At 43.3% G+C, this 7,500-nt stretch overlaps 6 non-coding genes across 6 annotated transcripts; all 6 read right to left on the bottom strand.

Annotated features, from left to right (window-relative positions):
* Window positions 1-107: 107 nt before the first annotated feature.
* TRNAS-AGA (transfer RNA serine (anticodon AGA)) lies at window positions 108-189 on the bottom strand. Its single transcript has one exon. It is a non-coding gene; the product is annotated as a tRNA-Ser (tRNA).
* A 1,205-nt stretch (window positions 190-1,394) lies between these two features.
* On the bottom strand, window positions 1,395-1,476 carry TRNAS-AGA (transfer RNA serine (anticodon AGA)). The gene has a single exon. It is a non-coding gene; the product is annotated as a tRNA-Ser (tRNA).
* A 1,205-nt stretch (window positions 1,477-2,681) lies between these two features.
* On the bottom strand, window positions 2,682-2,763 carry TRNAS-AGA (transfer RNA serine (anticodon AGA)). The gene has a single exon. It is a non-coding gene; the product is annotated as a tRNA-Ser (tRNA).
* Window positions 2,764-3,968: 1,205 nt separating this feature from the next.
* TRNAS-AGA (transfer RNA serine (anticodon AGA)) lies at window positions 3,969-4,050 on the bottom strand. Its single transcript has one exon. It is a non-coding gene; the product is annotated as a tRNA-Ser (tRNA).
* A 1,537-nt stretch (window positions 4,051-5,587) lies between these two features.
* Window positions 5,588-5,669, bottom strand: TRNAS-AGA (transfer RNA serine (anticodon AGA)). Its single transcript has one exon. It is a non-coding gene; the product is annotated as a tRNA-Ser (tRNA).
* A 1,205-nt stretch (window positions 5,670-6,874) lies between these two features.
* On the bottom strand, window positions 6,875-6,956 carry TRNAS-AGA (transfer RNA serine (anticodon AGA)). The gene has a single exon. It is a non-coding gene; the product is annotated as a tRNA-Ser (tRNA).
* Between the last annotated feature and the right edge of the window lie 544 nt (window positions 6,957-7,500).

The following is a 7,500-nucleotide window of genomic DNA, read 5'->3' as shown; positions in this document are numbered from 1 at the left end:
AGTGGAGTACGGCATAATCACGATATGACTGCAACTAAACTTCTTTGTTACCTAGCACAAGCGTATTACCTTATTTTTATCGCTTCACGGAGGCAGAAAATTCAAGACGTAGTCGGCAGGATTTGAACCTGCGTGGGGAGACCCCAATGGATTTCTAGTCCATCGCCTTAACCACTCGGCCACGACTACAGATAAAAAAAACTCTGCCCCAAGACCCTGCTGAGCTCAGTAAGTTTATCATTGGAAGCGCAGAGGTTGCTGCTGTCGAAACTAAAGGCATTAAAAGACAGCCAGACTTTGGGTGCTTACAAAACAGCCAGACTTTGTCTCCAGGACAAAAGTAAGGAGGAATTCTGCATCTTTCAGCTTTGACAATAGCCTCCATTGCTTCCTTTTAAATGTGCAGGAAGTCAGCATGGGACAGATTAGCTGCTGGGACCTCAGATAAAGTTGGGACTGATAGAGCAACTTTCGGATGTTGCCAATAGACCAGAAAGAAAGGAGAAGATTACGTAGATTCCCCAGTATAATTATTATAGGCAAATTCTGGCCACGGAAGGAGATTAGTCCAATCATCTTGCAAGGGAGAAATGAATTTTCTGAGGACGTTTTCTAATACCTGGTTTATTAATTTAAAAGTTATGAGCTTTTTTTCTAAATATGGAAAGGAGCCTTTATTAGACAACTGGGAGGGAGGTAACACCAGCGATTCTCCTGAGGTGGAGCTATCTCACAGCCTCTGACACTGTCCAATCGGCATGAAGTTGCTTCACAGTGTAAATGACTAAAGCTGGAGGGAAGGGGGATCAATTCAAACAGCCATATCTCGGGCTGGGGACTACCTAGAACAGTGGTTCTGGTGGCATATGAAAGAGGAGATTCTAGTCTTTCATATGACACCAGGACCGCAGTTCTAGCTGTGCGAGAACCTGAGATATCGTCAGTTAAACACACAAGTGGTTATAGAAGCTGTATTCTATATGATCACGTTGTGTTTTGCTGGGACGGGAAGGGGTAGAATGTATGGTGGTTGGACATGGTCATACAGAAAACATTGCACTGCCCAGAGTGAAAAGAAAGTCACCTCCTGTTTGGCAATTAGAGCCACATTAGCATATTTTGAAAAATGATCATAACTTTGCAAATGATACACGTTTAAAAAAAAAAATCAAACCACACAGTAATTATCAGCAGCAAAGCGCCTATTAGATTAGTAAATAGGGAATTAATAAACTGGGTACAGAGCCTCTTTAAATGTAGGGTCCGGCATCTGATTAGTGACAGAGCAGTGGAGTACGGCATAATCACGATATGACTGCAATTAAACTTCTTTGTTACCTAGCACAAGCGTATTACCTTATTTTTATCGCTTCACGGAGGCAGAAAATTCAAGACGTAGTCGGCAGGATTTGAACCTGCGTGGGGAGACCCCAATGGATTTCTAGTCCATCGCCTTAACCACTCGGCCACGACTACAGATAAAAAAAACTCTGCCCCAAGACCCTGCTGAGCTCAGTAAGTTTATCATTGGAAGCGCAGAGGTTGCTGCTGTCGAAACTAAAGGCATTAAAAGACAGCCAGACTTTGGGTGCTTACAAAACAGCCAGACTTTGTCTCCAGGACAAAAGTAAGGAGGAATTCTGCATCTTTCAGCTTTGACAATAGCCTCCATTGCTTCCTTTTAAATGCGCAGGAAGTCAGCATGGGACAGATTAGCTGCTGGGACCTCAGATAAAGTTGGGACTGATAGAGCAACTTTCGGATGTTGCCAATAGACCAGAAAGAAAGGAGAAGATTACGTAGATTCCCCAGTATAATTATTATAGGCAAATTCTGGCCACGGAAGGAGATTAGTCCAATCATCTTGCAAGGGAGAAATGAATTTTCTGAGGACGTTTTCTAATACCTGGTTTATTAATTTAAAAGTTATGAGCTTTTTTTCTAAATATGGAAAGGAGCCTTTATTAGACAACTGGGAGGGAGGTAACACCAGCGATTCTCCTGAGGTGGAGCTATCTCACAGCCTCTGACACTGTCCAATCGGCATGAAGTTGCTTCACAGTGTAAATGACTAAAGCTGGAGGGAAGGGGGATCAATTCAAACAGCCATATCTCGGGCTGGGGACTACCTAGAACAGTGGTTCTGGTGGCATATGAAAGAGGAGATTCTAGTCTTTCATATGACATCAGGACCGCAGTTCTAGCTGTGCGAGAACCCGAGATATGGTCAGTTAAACACACAAGTGGTTATAGAAGCTGTATTCTATATGATCACGTTGTGTTTTGCTGGGACGGGAAGGGGTAGAATGTATGGTGGTTGGACATGGTCATACAGAAAACATTGCACTGCCCAGAGTGAAAAGAAAGTCACCTCCTATTTGGCAATTAGAGCCACATTAGCATATTTTGAAAAATGATCATAACTTTGCAAATGATACACGTTTAAAAAAAAAAATCAAACCACACTGTAATTATCAGCAGCAAAGCGCCTATTAGATTAGTAAATAGGGAATTAATAAACTGGGTACAGAGCCTCTTTAAATGTAGGGTCCGGCATCTGATTAGTGACAGAGCAGTGGAGTACGGCATAATCACGATATGACTGCAACTAAACTTCTTTGTTACCTAGCACAAGCGTATTACCTTATTTTTATCGCTTCACGGAGGCAGAAAATTCAAGACGTAGTCGGCAGGATTTGAACCTGCGTGGGGAGACCCCAATGGATTTCTAGTCCATCGCCTTAACCACTCGGCCACGACTACAGATAAAAAAAACTCTGCCCCAAGACCCTGCTGAGCTCAGTAAGTTTATCATTGGAAGCGCAGAGGTTGCTGCTGTCGAAACTAAAGGCATTAAAAGACAGCCAGACTTTGGGTGCTTACAAAACAGCCAGACTTTGTCTCCAGGACAAAAGTAAGGAGGAATTCTGCATCTTTCAGCTTTGACAATAGCCTCCATTGCTTCCTTTTAAATGTGCAGGAAGTCAGCATGGGACAGATTAGCTGCTGGGACCTCAGATAAAGTTGGGACTGATAGAGCAACTTTCGGATGTTGCCAATAGACCAGAAAGAAAGGAGAAGATTACGTAGATTCCCCAGTATAATTATTATAGGCAAATTCTGGCCACGGAAGGAGATTAGTCCAATCATCTTGCAAGGGAGAAATGAATTTTCTGAGGACGTTTTCTAATACCTGGTTTATTAATTTAAAAGTTATGAGCTTTTTTTCTAAATATGGAAAGGAGCCTTTATTAGACAACTGGGAGGGAGGTAACACCAGCGATTCTCCTGAGGTGGAGCTATCTCACAGCCTCTGACACTGTCCAATCGGCATGAAGTTGCTTCACAGTGTAAATGACTAAAGCTGGAGGGAAGGGGGATCAATTCAAACAGCCATATCTCGGGCTGGGGACTACCTAGAACAGTGGTTCTGGTGGCATATGAAAGAGGAGATTCTAGTCTTTCATATGACACCAGGACCGCAGTTCTAGCTGTGCGAGAACCTGAGATATCGTCAGTTAAACACACAAGTGGTTATAGAAGCTGTATTCTATATGATCACGTTGTGTTTTGCTGGGACGGGAAGGGGTAGAATGTATGGTGGTTGGACATGGTCATACAGAAAACATTGCACTGCCCAGAGTGAAAAGAAAGTCACCTCCTGTTTGGCAATTAGAGCCACATTAGCATATTTTGAAAAATGATCATAACTTTGCAAATGATACACGTTTAAAAAAAAAAATCAAACCACACAGTAATTATCAGCAGCAAAGCGCCTATTAGATTAGTAAATAGGGAATTAATAAACTGGGTACAGAGCCTCTTTAAATGTAGGGTCCGGCATCTGATTAGTGACAGAGCAGTGGAGTACGGCATAATCACGATATGACTGCAATTAAACTTCTTTGTTACCTAGCACAAGCGTATTACCTTATTTTTATCGCTTCACGGAGGCAGAAAATTCAAGACGTAGTCGGCAGGATTTGAACCTGCGTGGGGAGACCCCAATGGATTTCTAGTCCATCGCCTTAACCACTCGGCCACGACTACAGATAAAAAAAACTCTGCCCCAAGACCCTGCTGAGCTCAGTAAGTTTATCATTGGAAGCGCAGAGGTTGCTGCTGTCGAAACTAAAGGCATTAAAAGACAGCCAGACTTTGGGTGCTTACAAAACAGCCAGACTTTGTCTCCAGGACAAAAGTAAGGCCTCATGCACACGACCGTGTTCGGTCCGTGATATACGGTCCGCATGTCGGCCGCTTGTCCCGGACCGTACAAAGTACAGGGAGCCGGGCTCCTAGCATCATACTTATCTATGACGCTAGGTGTCACTGCCTATCCACGTAACTACTGTCACACACTAAAACATGATTACAGTACGGGACAGTAGTTCCGCGGACAGGCAGTGACCCCTATCGTCATAGATAAGTGTGATGCTAGGAGCCCGACTCCCTGCACTGTGTTCGGTCCGGGACATGCAGCCGACATGCGGACCGTATATCACGGACCGAACACGGTCGTGTGCATGGGGCCTAAGGAGGAATTCTGCATCTTTCAGCTTTGACAATAGCCTCCATTGCTTCCTTTTAAATGCGCAGGAAGTCAGCATGGGACAGATTAGCTGCTGGGACCTCAGATAAAGTTGGGACTGATAGAGCAACTTTCGGATGTTGCCAATAGACCAGAAAGAAAGGAGAAGATTACGTAGATTCCCCAGTATAATTATTATAGGCAAATTCTGGCCACGGAAGGAGATTAGTCCAATCATCTTGCAAGGGAGAAATGAATTTTCTGAGGACGTTTTCTAATACCTGGTTTATTAATTTAAAAGTTATGAGCTTTTTTTCTAAATATGGAAAGGAGCCTTTATTAGACAACTGGGAGGGAGGTAACACCAGCGATTCTCCTGAGGTGGAGCTATCTCACAGCCTCTGACACTGTCCAATCGGCATGAAGTTGCTTCACAGTGTAAATGACTAAAGCTGGAGGGAAGGGGGATCAATTCAAACAGCCATATCTCGGGCTGGGGACTACCTAGAACAGTGGTTCTGGTGGCATATGAAAGAGGAGATTCTAGTCTTTCATATGACATCAGGACCGCAGTTCTAGCTGTGCGAGAACCCGAGATATGGTCAGTTAAACACACAAGTGGTTATAGAAGCTGTATTCTATATGATCACGTTGTGTTTTGCTGGGACGGGAAGGGGTAGAATGTATGGTGGTTGGACATGGTCATACAGAAAACATTGCACTGCCCAGAGTGAAAAGAAAGTCACCTCCTATTTGGCAATTAGAGCCACATTAGCATATTTTGAAAAATGATCATAACTTTGCAAATGATACACGTTTAAAAAAAAAAATCAAACCACACTGTAATTATCAGCAGCAAAGCGCCTATTAGATTAGTAAATAGGGAATTAATAAACTGGGTACAGAGCCTCTTTAAATGTAGGGTCCGGCATCTGATTAGTGACAGAGCAGTGGAGTACGGCATAATCACGATATGACTGCAACTAAACTTCTTTGTTACCTAGCACAAGCGTATTACCTTATTTTTATCGCTTCACGGAGGCAGAAAATTCAAGACGTAGTCGGCAGGATTTGAACCTGCGTGGGGAGACCCCAATGGATTTCTAGTCCATCGCCTTAACCACTCGGCCACGACTACAGATAAAAAAAACTCTGCCCCAAGACCCTGCTGAGCTCAGTAAGTTTATCATTGGAAGCGCAGAGGTTGCTGCTGTCGAAACTAAAGGCATTAAAAGACAGCCAGACTTTGGGTGCTTACAAAACAGCCAGACTTTGTCTCCAGGACAAAAGTAAGGAGGAATTCTGCATCTTTCAGCTTTGACAATAGCCTCCATTGCTTCCTTTTAAATGCGCAGGAAGTCAGCATGGGACAGATTAGCTGCTGGGACCTCAGATAAAGTTGGGACTGATAGAGCAACTTTCGGATGTTGCCAATAGACCAGAAAGAAAGGAGAAGATTACGTAGATTCCCCAGTATAATTATTATAGGCAAATTCTGGCCACGGAAGGAGATTAGTCCAATCATCTTGCAAGGGAGAAATGAATTTTCTGAGGACGTTTTCTAATACCTGGTTTATTAATTTAAAAGTTATGAGCTTTTTTTCTAAATATGGAAAGGAGCCTTTATTAGACAACTGGGAGGGAGGTAACACCAGCGATTCTCCTGAGGTGGAGCTATCTCACAGCCTCTGACACTGTCCAATCGGCATGAAGTTGCTTCACAGTGTAAATGACTAAAGCTGGAGGGAAGGGGGATCAATTCAAACAGCCATATCTCGGGCTGGGGACTACCTAGAACAGTGGTTCTGGTGGCATATGAAAGAGGAGATTCTAGTCTTTCATATGACACCAGGACCGCAGTTCTAGCTGTGCGAGAACCTGAGATATCGTCAGTTAAACACACAAGTGGTTATAGAAGCTGTATTCTATATGATCACGTTGTGTTTTGCTGGGACGGGAAGGGGTAGAATGTATGGTGGTTGGACATGGTCATACAGAAAACATTGCACTGCCCAGAGTGAAAAGAAAGTCACCTCCTATTTGGCAATTAGAGCCACATTAGCATATTTAGAAAAATGATCATAACTTTGCAAATGATACACGTTTAAAAAAAAAAATCAAACCACACTGTAATTATCAGCAGCAAAGCGCCTATTAGATTAGTAAATAGGGAATTAATAAACTGGGTACAGAGCCTCTTTAAATGTAGGGTCCGGCATCTGATTAGTGACAGAGCAGTGGAGTACGGCATAATCACGATATGACTGCAACTAAACTTCTTTGTTACCTAGCACAAGCGTATTACCTTATTTTTATCGCTTCACGGAGGCAGAAAATTCAAGACGTAGTCGGCAGGATTTGAACCTGCGTGGGGAGACCCCAATGGATTTCTAGTCCATCGCCTTAACCACTCGGCCACGACTACAGATAAAAAAAACTCTGCCCCAAGACCCTGCTGAGCTCAGTAAGTTTATCATTGGAAGCGCAGAGGTTGCTGCTGTCGAAACTAAAGGCATTAAAAGACAGCCAGACTTTGGGTGCTTACAAAACAGCCAGACTTTGTCTCCAGGACAAAAGTAAGGAGGAAGTCTGCATCTTTCAGCTTTGACAATAGCCTCCATTGCTTCCTTTTAAATGCGCAGGAAGTCAGCATGGGACAGATTAGCTGCTGGGACCTCAGATAAAGTTGGGACTGATAGAGCAACTTTCGGATGTTGCCAATAGACCAGAAAGAAAGGAGAAGATTACGTAGATTCCCCAGTATAATTATTATAGGCAAATTCTGGCCACGGAAGGAGATTAGTCCAATCATCTTGCAAGGGAGAAATGAATTTTCTGAGGACGTTTTCTAATACCTGGTTTATTAATTTAAAAGTTATGAGCTTTTTTTCTAAATATGGAAAGGAGCCTTTATTAGACAACTGGGAGGGAGGTAACACCAACGATTCTCCTGAGGTGGAGCTATCTCA

The sequence above is a fragment of the Rhinoderma darwinii genome, assembly GCF_050947455.1.
Source record: "Rhinoderma darwinii isolate aRhiDar2 chromosome 1 unlocalized genomic scaffold, aRhiDar2.hap1 SUPER_1_unloc_1, whole genome shotgun sequence".
In the NCBI taxonomy this organism is placed as follows: Eukaryota; Metazoa; Chordata; class Amphibia; order Anura; family Rhinodermatidae; genus Rhinoderma; species Rhinoderma darwinii.
The sequence above is the reverse complement of the archived record's forward strand: the minus strand, read 5'-3'. Positions and strand labels throughout refer to the sequence as shown.